Consider the following 11649-nt stretch of genomic DNA (forward strand, 5'->3'; position numbering starts at 1 on the left):
AAAACAAAATTCTCATATGTTTGGAAATAAGGAAGTATACTTCTAAATAACTCATGGGTCAAAAAAAAAAACATGCACAATCAAAATTGGAAAATAGTTTGAACTAAGTAAAATAAAAACACTACAAATAAAAATTTATGGGATGAAGCTAAAGCAATTCTTAGAGGAAAACTTGTAGCATTAAATGGTAAATCGAAAAGAGAGTGGTCGACACTCTAAGAATTACCTCTGTCAAGAAGTCAGGAAAAGAACAAATTAACCCAAGGTATACAGAAGAAAATACTACATATCATAGTAATTGATAAAATAAAAAATAGAGACCATCAATAAGGCCAACAATTTGGTACTTTTAAAAGACTAGTAAAATTGATAAATCCCTGGTGAGACTAATTAAAAGAAAAAAGGGTAGAAGGCACCAAGAAAGCAATGTCAGGAATAAAAAAGGGAACATCTCTGCAGACATTAAAATGGTAAAATGATATTGTGAAAAATTTGATGTCAAGACATTTGCAAAGTTAGATTCAATGGACAAATTCTGGGAAAACTATAATCTACCAAAATGAGCAAAAGAAATAAAATTATTTAAAAATTCTATAAATGGAATTGAACCATAATTTAAAAACTTCTCTCCAGAGAAAACTCTAGGCCAATGTGCGTTCACTGGTGAATTTCACTTTACACTTAAGAAGGAAAAAAATCAGCATGCATAAATTTACCCAGAGAAGAAAAACAGAGAAAATGAAATCTAACTCATTTTATGAAGCCAGGATTTGAAAAAACTATGAGAAAGGAAAATTAAAACCAATCTCCCAGATGACATGAATTTGAAAATCCTAAACAAAATATTAACAAACAGAATCTGGCAATTTAATAGTAAAATTATTTAATAATTATTAACAAAATAATACAGCACAACTAAATTACATTTATTCCAGGAATATGTTGGTTTACCACTTAATCAATGTAATTAACCACATCATCTCAAAGATTCAGAAAAACCTTAAAAAATTCAACATCAATGATTTAAAAAAAAAAAAAACCTCTTAGCAAACTAATTTCTTTTTTCCTTTTTCTTTTTGTTTGTTTTGTTTTTTGAGACAGAGTTTCACTCTGTCATCCACGCTGGAGAGCATTGGTGCAATCTTGGCTCACTGCAGCCTCTGTCTCCTGGGTTCAAGTGAATCTCATGCCTCAGCTGGAGTAGGTGGGATTACAGGCATGTGCCACCACACCTGGCAAATTTTTGTGTTTTTTAGTAGAGACGGGGTTTCACCACGTTGCCCAGGCTGGTCTCGAACTCCTGGCCTCAAGTGATCTGCCCATCCTGGGCCTCCCAAAGTACTGGGATTACAGTGTAAGCCATGGTGCCCTGCTAAGAAATTTCTTAATCTGATAAATGGTAGCTAACACACACACATACACAGACATACACACACACACACACACACACACACACACACACACACACACGTAAAGCAACTGGAGAGATGTTGAAAGCCTTTCCTTGGAGAATGGAACTCTATGTTGATGGTTGCTATTGCCACTTCTAATCCTACACTGTACTAAAGGATCTAGCCAGTGCTAGGGGAGAGAAATGACTGAAATGGAAAAAATACAATTTATTATTTTCATATGATGTAATCATGTACCATAAAATCCAAAAGAATCTATAGATAAATTAGTAGAACTAATAAGTGAGTTTAGGCTGGGCACAGTGGCTAAGGTCTGCAGTCCTAGCACATTGGGAGGCGCAGGCTGAGGCTGGCAGATCACTTGAGCCCAGGAGTTTGAGACCAACCTGGGCAACATAGCGAAACCCCATCTGTACAAAAAAATAAAAAAAATTAGCTGGGCATGGTGGCACCTGCCTGCAGTCCTAGCTACTCAAGAGGCTGATATGGGAGGATCACCTGAGCCCAGGGAGGTTGAGGCTGTAGTGAGCCGTGATCATGCCACTGCACTCCAGCCTGGGTGACAGAATGAGACACACGTCAAAAAAAAAAAAAAAAAAAAAAAAAAAGTGAGTTTAGGAAAGTTGCTAATTGCAAGATTAATAAGTAAAATGAACTGCATTTAAAACAACAGAAAACATTTAGAAAATAAACATTTTAAAGGGATATCACTTAAATAACCACAAAAAAAATCTAAGAATAAATCTCACCAAAAATATGCAAGCTTTCTATATAGAAAATGAGAAAGCATTGTAAAGAGAAATTGAAGAGGACCTAACTAAATGAGAGAATACCACTGTTCATGGGTTGGATGAGTCAATATTGTAAAGATTCAATTCTCCCCAGTCTATAAACTCAATGCGATTCCAAACAAATTTCTATCCAGTGTGTGAAATTTGACTAGTTGATTCCCAAATTTATATGGAAATATAGATGACCTAAAATACCCAAACAATTATGAAGAAAAAGAAGAAGATGATGAGGACGTATTAGAAAGCTACAGTAAGGTAGTTGTGCTATTGGCACACAGATGAAAAATCAATGAACAGAATAGAAAGATCAGAAACAGATTCATGTTCTTCAGGGTAGTAAAGAAATGAAAATCTTCTGAACCAGTGTGCTGGAATAACTGGATAGCCATACATGGAAAAAGATGAAACCTGATGCCTTCCTCACACCACACACATAAATCAATTTTAAAAGGAATGAACCTTCTCGAAGAAAATATGGTAGTAAAATGTCCTTTAAACTCAAGGAAAATTTTCTTAATCAGGACACAAAAACACAAACTTTATAAAGGGAAAGCATGATACATATGATGGTAATTCAACTAAGAACTTCTGTTAACCAAAAGATACTCCTGAGAGAGAGAAAAGGCAAATCACAGAGCACAAAAGCCTTCTTGAAATACATTTATGACCAATAACAGAATTGAAATCAGAATACATAAAGAACTCCTACAATCAGGAGAAAAAAGATGAATAATCCAGGAGAAAAATGGTTAAGAAAATTAAAAAGTTACTTTACAAAAAAGGATATCCAAATAATAATCTTAAAAAAACTTCCTCAATCTTATTAGTAATTATAGAAATGCAAATGATCACCACCATAAGATGCCATCACACAAACACCCAAAGACTAAAAATAAAAATACTCAGAATTGCAAGTATTGGGGAAGATATGGAATGCTTGAAGTGTACAATACCAGTGGAGTAAAAATTGGTACAACTGTTTTAGAAAACAGGTGACATTATCAAGGAAAGTTCAAGATTCATTACCCTAAGACAGAACAATTTTAGTGTGAGGTATACACTCAACAAAAATGTGGCCACAGGTGCAACAAGAAACATGTATTTTTAAAAGCAGTATTATTGGGCTGGGCCGGGTGGCTCATGCCTGTAATCCCAGCAATATTGGAGCCAGAGGCAGGCACATCACTTGAGGTCAGGAGTTCGAGACCAGCCTGGACAACATGGCAAAACCCCATCTCTACTAAAAATACAAAATTAGCTGGGTGTGGTGGTGAGTGCCTGTAATCCCAGCTACTCTGGAGATTTTTAGCTAAATTAAAATATTTTCAAAAAATCAAGCCCAGTATATTTAGCCCTCTTCTGATAGTCAACTTAGCATAAAACTTACTGTAGAGTGGGGACATTATGATCATCAATCATGATTCTACCAACGCTATTATGGAAGTGCTTAGGATCATAAGCTCTTTCACCTAAAATAAATAATATGTATGTCATATCTCTATAGGGAATAACATAATAAATGATGAAGTTATGAATAAGTTAACGTATCTTATTAGAATTCCTTATCTATCTTCAAAAAGAGCTTTCCAAGTTGCTCCTGCCGCTCTAAAATAAATGCAAGTTCTCAAAAATGTAAGGAGGGTAGTGGTTTATCCATGTCATGTAATCTAAACTCAACTTATTTTTGTTTAATAGGTATAATTTTTAACTTTCTAGCAGACTATTCATTTTATTATTGCAGGGTAGTTAGAAACCACACAAGAGGCAAATGTAGCTGACCAAAATGTTTGCCCCCTGAAAATGTCTATTGAGTATACAGGTAGAGGAAAAAATCAAGAGAGACAGAGTATTAAACTGGGTTACAATCTATTTTCTACAGAGTTTTTTTGCTTTTTTCCCATCTAGAGCCTTGCTCTCATCACATGCCACTGCTGATGGGTCAGAAGACTCATTTGATAAATTGTCTATGTCCTCATGACACAATCTGGCAGGAAAAACAGAAAGATTTTCCTAAACCTAATATCGCTAGAACAGATCTTCCCTAAAATGGTTTGCTTCCACTCCAGCCTCGCTGGTCCTGCCAAAGCCACATCCTTCATAGGGTACTGTGTGCTGCTGGGCTAACTCCTGCTACTAAATGGGGCCAGTCCAAGATGGGGATTTTTAAATTCATCCCTTGCCACCACCAAATACTTATGATTAAATGCAATCTAAAAAACAAAATCATCTTCTTACGTGCAGTAATCTGTTTTCTATCTACAGTAGCAAAATATAGGGTAATGTACATACTGCATAGATTGTAGACTCGATAGTGGCTTGGATGCTTCTCGTCTAGAAACCGCACAACTTCCTAAAAAAGACAAACACATATCTTACATATTTACATGGCACCAACATAAGCTATTTCCTAGGGGGAACCTAAAATGGTTATTACTTTCATTAATTTGTCTCTCACTAGCATCTTCTAGGGGAGGTTCAGGGAATAAGAGGGTATGCAAATTTCAAGTTCTAATCCACTGTGATTTTTCAAATAGTCCACAAAGTGTGTTCGGCTACTCAGATGAGTCTCTATTGTAAATACACACTGTTTAAAGCTATCAGATACGTAAATTAGCTGGTTAACTAACTTTAAGTAATTTGTTCTAAATCATTAATTCACAGTTAATGTGGTTCTTGTTTAAATCTAATTCATATTGGTTCTTATTTAAATTTAATTCTGAATGGATACATCTTTAGAGAGTGATCTGCATATTACAGTCTACGTAAGCACTACGTAAACAAATAAATGCAAAAAGTATACAGTATGATTGTGTGTATGTGTGTTAGAAAAAGATAAACATACCAAATTTTAAATAACTGGTAACAATATGGAGACTTTTTTGGCTCATTGGTTCTTTTATTTTTTTAAATGAAGATATACATGTACCTATAAGTGTGTGTGTGTGTATATATATATATATATATATATATATATATCTCCTTTAAAATGAAAAACAAATAGTAATTATTTAAAATACAGTTAATACCACTATATGAATCTAACATTCAGTAAATATATCTTTCTGAAACATACACACACATATGTATATATCTCTGTGCAACAACAAAAATGACACAAAATTTTAAAACTGATTAGTATGGTACCCTCAGAGCAATGTTTACTGGCTTAATATTGAGAAAAATAAAATGAAGGTATCAAAGTCATCCATTTATTAAACTGGCTATCTCTGTTAGGAGGAAATAATAAGTCAAAAAGATGAACACTCTGAATCTGCATAGTGGGGGAGGCAAAGATAAATAGTTTTATATACTTCAGAATTCATGGAATTTCTTACATAAAATCCATATGGGTTTAGAAATCACATATAAAAACTATAAATATCTATGAGAAATTTAAGCAAATTTTAATCAATTCTTTGGATGAGGAAGAACTAAAAGTGTTGAATCAATGGAAGATCAATAGGCTTAGGTTTGACTTTATAAAAATCTGAAATTTCTGCTTAAAAATGCTATAATGAATAACAGGGGAAACGATTTTTCAGAAAAATTGACTGGGGACTATGCCTAGTATGATAAATTAATAATTCATTGACAACAACTTAAATATTACTCACTCACCTTACAGATAAATGGGCCAAGGACATAAACAATCCATAAAAGAGAAAATCTAACTGATCAGCAACCTACATAGATAAATATTCAGTGTCACCAATAAAGAAGTCAAAACAACAACGAAATGCCATTTGCACCCATGAAATTAGCCCTTTCTCTTTTAATGAGAAAATCCAATGCTGGCAAAATAAAGCATGAAATTTAAAACTTTGATTTATTGTTGATAAAAGAATACAATTGCTCTTGGATTTGGCAATATATATTAAGAACCCTAAAAATATTCATACTCTTTAACTAGGTAATTTCACTTCTAGCAATCTATACAGTTAAGAAGACTTATGCTCAAAGATGTCTGTTGCTGTATTATTGATTATACTGACACATGTCCAACATTAGAGGTTAATCATAGCACTAATTAAATATCATGCAACCATTAGAATACTGTCCTGTCCATTTTATTTTATTTTATTTTATTTTATATTTTATTTTATTTGAGATGGAGTTTCACTCTTGTTGCCCAGGCTGGAGTGCAATGGCACGATATCAGCTCACTGCAACCTCTGCCTCCCAGGTTCAAGCAATTCTCCTGCCTCAGCTTCCTGAGTAGCTGGGATTACAGGCACCCACCACCATGCCTGGCTAATTTTTTGTATTTTTAGTAGAGATGGGGTTTCACCATGCTGGCCAGGCTGGTTTTGAACTCCTGACCTCAGGTGATCCACCCTCCTTGGCCTCCCAAAGTACTGGGATTACAGGTGTGAGCCACCGTGCCCACCCCTCTCCTTCATTCTCTCAACAAGTAAATATCTCTCAGTGTTAATTTATGTGCAGCCTTGCTTAGTATATATATATAGAAAAACAGTCAATATTTGCTTTCTCATGGGAAAACAAATATACCTGGATGGTTAAGCTTTAGGGATTTTTTTGAATCCCCTCATAGTTCTCTCAATGTCTAAAAAAGGATATATATATATATAATTTTTACAATCATATTTATATCAACTCAATATTTAGATGATTTTCTGCTGTTTTCTGCTCTAAGTAGTTTACTGAAGACTCCAAATACCTCTTATCCAAATTAGGTGAAAAGGGACATAGAGAATCTAGAAAAAATTTCAACTCTGCCAAGAATCTACATTTTTCTGGTCACAATCTGTCACCAGATGGACAGTTTCTGTTTTCAGCCAGAATAAAGCGCATTCAATTCTACCAAGAACAGAAATTAAAAGATGGCTAAGAAGCTTGTAGGAATGTAGGTAATTGTATACCTGATTTTTCTCAATAGCTCAGCCTTTGCATGGGATTACTAAATTTATAATTTCTGAAACTCTTCCTTGTGATGCAAAAGTAGAAAATGCTGTCTCCTCTTTGAAAGCCTCTTGCAACAACCTCCACCTTCGGGTTTTTCTAAATCTACCATAGTCTTCTCTCTGCCTATCTTAGTACATTCCTTGATTTGGAGGCAAATGTATACCTTCTGCACTTGCATGAGGTGGTAGCAGTGGCCAAACTTGTTGATGCTTCCACCATAGTGCTTGTTTCTCCACTAACTCTATGGGTCCTGCATCTCTAAAGTTTTTGCTACTTCAAGGCAGCATCTGACATTTCTCCACTAGCAAATTTACCACTTATGAAATTGTAATGTCTGCTTTGCTTATTCACTGTTGTTCAAAATGTAACCCTGCAACTTTATTCCCTTTTAAGAATGAAGGGGAATCACATGACTGTTCAGCATCCTCTCAGGAGTTAAGTATGCCTAGATTTGAATCTTCTCCATTTTAGTCAACCTTGATTTAATATACTTTGTAGATGCTTCTCAAATATGACAGAGACACTCCCAGTGCAGGACATGCTGTTATCACTGAACATGCAATCACTGAAGGGCTCCATGGCCTGATTCCCAGCCTGCCCAGGTAGCTGAACTAGTAGCTTAGATTTGGGGCTGCACTCTGGCAAAGATGAAAGACTAAATATTAATATGGATGGTAGATTTGCTTTTTGGGTGGTTTATGATTTATGGAATTTATTAAAACACATGATTACCTCCTTTTGGGATACTCTGATTAAAGATGGTAAAGGAATCAATGACTTATTAGTACTTTGTCAATGCCCCAAGGAGATAACGATTTAATAACTGATAGAAACCAAGAGTCTAGAGATCACCCCAGAAAAAAAATAGTAATGTCTTTGTTTTGATTTCCATGCTAAAAGTTTTTGGCTTTTTAAAAACATCCCAGCTAATATTAAGTGTTGCCAAGTTTTTATCAGTCACCACCAAATCTACTGAAAGGAAATTGGCTCAATTTAGATGTGGTATAATTAACTCACAGTTATTAGCTTAACCTGCTTTAAAAAACAATATTAGCAATCAAGAGATGTTTTCCCCATAAAGATGGAATTTGAAAATTTTGGGATGGCTGCCCTCAAGTGCCATGACCCATCCAGTGGACCCTGGTCACATTACTCCATGACTGTGCCCATTAGGAGAGACAGAAAGTACTTCCACCTCAAATAAGTAAATTGAAACAATTTTCAAAATTGGCCAATGGAATGGTAGAATCATGTCTTAGCCGTGAATAGCATAACCTGGGTGAGATGTGGTTCAGACCCTTCTCTTCAAGATCTTTAGGTATTTACAAATGCATTTTTATACATTTGCTGAAGTCTTGAGTCTCTGACTATATATTAGTTATTTCTTGTGACCTATCTGCATGTATAAAAAGGCTTCACTGCCTGAGAATAAGGTAGAATCATTCCATCAATGGTTTCAATTCTTCAACTTTTCCTGAATCCAAGCCCTCACATTTCACTTCGTAATGCCCTTTCACTCTAATTTTGTGTTCCATTATGTGAGTTGATTTGGTCACTGGGATGCCACAAAGGAGAGGCTTGCAAAAGCATTTGTAAGATTCCACTCTAGCTCTTTCCTTTTGCCATTACCTAGAAACATACCCATCATATTCATCCTGATGGAGGATGAAGATGAGTTGAGCAAACAGGAATTACCCAAGACACCTAAGCTAAGGTAATTTAGACCAGCTGATAAAGACATTTCAAGGAAAGAAAACTACATATCCCTCATGAACACAGATGAAAAGTTCTAAATAAAATATTAGCAAATAGAATCTAGTGATACATAAAAAAGATAATACTTTAAGACCAAAAGGAGTTTATTCCAAAAATAAAAAAGTTGGTTTAACATTTGAAAATCTCATTAATAGAATAACAGAAAAACATTTTGATTACCTTGATAGATGCAGAAAAAATATCTGATATATTCAATACTAATTCATGATTCAAAACTTTTAGCAAACTAGAAATAAAATGGACTGTCTTAATCTAGTAAAGAATGACTACAAAAGCCTATAGCAAACATCATTTCAAATAGTGAAGCATGAAATTCTTTCCACCTGAGTTTGGGAACAGAGCAAGGCTGCCTCCTCTTACCATTTCTATTCAATATTATCATGAAAGTCCTAGATAATTCAATAAAGAAACAAAAAAGTATAAAAAGTGGGAAGAAAGTAGTAACTTTATATGATCGTATACATTTAAAAAATCCCAGGGAATCTACACATTCATTATTAAAATGAATATGTGAATTTATGAAGGATGCTAGATGTAAAGTCAACATACAAGGCCAGGTGTGGTGGCTCACACCTGTAATCCCAGCACTTTGGGAGGCTGAGGTGGGAGGGTTGCTTGAATCCAGGAGTTCAAGACCAGCTTGGGTCAGTGAGACCAGAGAGACTCCTTCTCTACAAAAATTAATTTAAAAAATTAGCCAAGTGCGGTGATGCCTGCTTGTAGTCCCAGCTATGTGGGAGACTGAGGTGGGAGAAATGCTTGAGCCCAGGTGCCACTGCACTCCAGCCTGTGGTGACAGAGCAAGGCCCTGTCTTAAGACAAACAAATGAACAAAAGTCAATATACAAAAATTAGTTATGTTCCTACATACCAATAGCAAATATTTAGAAAATGAAGATCTTCAAATGTCATTTAAAATAGCATAAAAACTTATCAACTACATAGAAATAAAACTAACAAAAGATGTGTAAAACCTGCATACTACAAACATTGCTAAAAGAAATCAAAGAAGACCTCAGTAGAGAGATATATTATGTTCGTTAGTTGGAAATCTCAACAATTTTAGATATTGTATGTGTGTGTGGGTTGGGGGGTGTGTGTGTATGTAAATTGCCAAGATGATTCTAAAATTTATATGGAAATTCAAAAAATCTAGGAGAGCCAAGATAGTTTTTAAACAAAGAAGTACAAAGTTGGAGGACTTATACACAAGTTCTCAAGAGTCACTATAAAGCCATAATAATTAAAACCGTGGTCTGGACTTCAGTATAGACAGTCATAATGAAAGGACAAAAAGCCCAGAAACAGACCTATACATGTATGTTCATTTTATTTGCAATAAACGCACCTCTGCAATTCATTGGGGGAAATCATGCTCTTTACAATAAATGGTACAGGAGGAATTGAGAGCTATGTGAAAAACATGAACCTTGATACTCTATATCTTTACAACAATTAATTGGAGGTCAGTTGTAGGTCTATGTATTTCCTTCTCCAATGCGTCCCCATTTATGTTTATTTCCACACATACAAATGTGCCCATGTGTGCACACACACACGCACACGCACTCTCAAGTAAGACACTTTTTTGTGGTTTGTTGAAAAATTATGAGGATTATGAACCAGGTGTGTATAGGGTTTCATAGGTGCTTTCTAAACATCAGAGTCACTTGGGTCCTTTCCTCCGTAAGCCTCAAATCAAATTATGCAACCATGACCACGACTTTCCCAGGCGCTATTCACAGGCTGCATAATGACAATGGGCAGAGAAAAAGTCCTCATAACTAATGTTTAGATGGGAAGGCAAAGAGACAATCTCAGTCAATCTGATGTGCCAGGGAAGAAAGCCTCGTGTGCTGTCCACAGGACCGAACTTCAATACTAAATCAGGATCAGGACAACCATTTGAACTGAGTAAACTAACATATCTACATCCACATCTGTGGGTCTCTTTTGCTTCTGGGCTACTCACTGGCAAAAGTCCTGAGCAGCTCTCATAATATCTGCTTTTCCATCTTCCAGGGACAGCACCTTCACTGCCAAATGGCAATTTAAAACTTGATCATTTTTGTCGTTACTATTTGCAAACTCTGGTGAGTATTTTGAACAATCTAGGCTCAGAAGTTCTTGCTGTTGTTTTAAAATCTCATTCTTCAATCTGGAATTATTTCTTTTGAAAATACCTTGGTGGTCGTAGATGGTAACGTAGGAGATGCCCACGGCCATACACCACACCACGAGGCTCGCGATGTCCTAGAAGCTGGGTTCCCGCTCCACCTCGGTGATCAACAGGCCCATGCGCACAGGCAGCTTCTCCAGGGAAGGGCCTTCAGCTCGCTAGCGCATCCGTGGTGGGCGGCGGCCAGGCACTACCCTCCGCGCGGGTGCCGGTGGTGAGGGCGGTTCCTGCTTGCGGAGCGTGAAGCCAAACGGCTCTAGGACCGCGGCAGAGGTGGCGCGGCAGCAGCGCCGCCAAATCCAGTTCCAGGTGTGGAATCGAACGCGGAGCCAGGAGATGAGCGTGAGGTGCAGACAGAGCAGCGCGTGCAGCACCCGTCACAGCAGCTCGTACAGCCCCGTCATACTCTTGTGGCCCTTGGGCACCCCCTCTCCCCCCGCCCACTCCCCAGGCGCGACAGCTTTTTTTTTTTTTTTTGGACGGAGTCTCGCTCTGTCACCCAGGCTGGAGTGCAGTGGCGCGATCTGGACTCACTGCAAGCTCCGCCTGCCGGGTTCACGACATTCCC

At 36.6% G+C, this 11649-nt stretch overlaps 1 pseudogene; it reads right to left on the reverse strand.

Annotated features, from left to right (window-relative positions):
• Positions 1-10595: 10595 nt before the first annotated feature.
• On the reverse strand, positions 10596-11485 carry LOC116467456 (dehydrodolichyl diphosphate synthase complex subunit NUS1-like; annotated as a pseudogene).
• Positions 11486-11649: the final 164 nt, after the last annotated feature.

This window comes from Hylobates moloch, unplaced genomic scaffold (genome assembly GCF_009828535.3).
Source record: "Hylobates moloch isolate HMO894 unplaced genomic scaffold, HMol_V3 SCAFFOLD_4, whole genome shotgun sequence".
NCBI lineage: Eukaryota > Metazoa > Chordata > Mammalia > Primates > Hylobatidae > Hylobates > Hylobates moloch.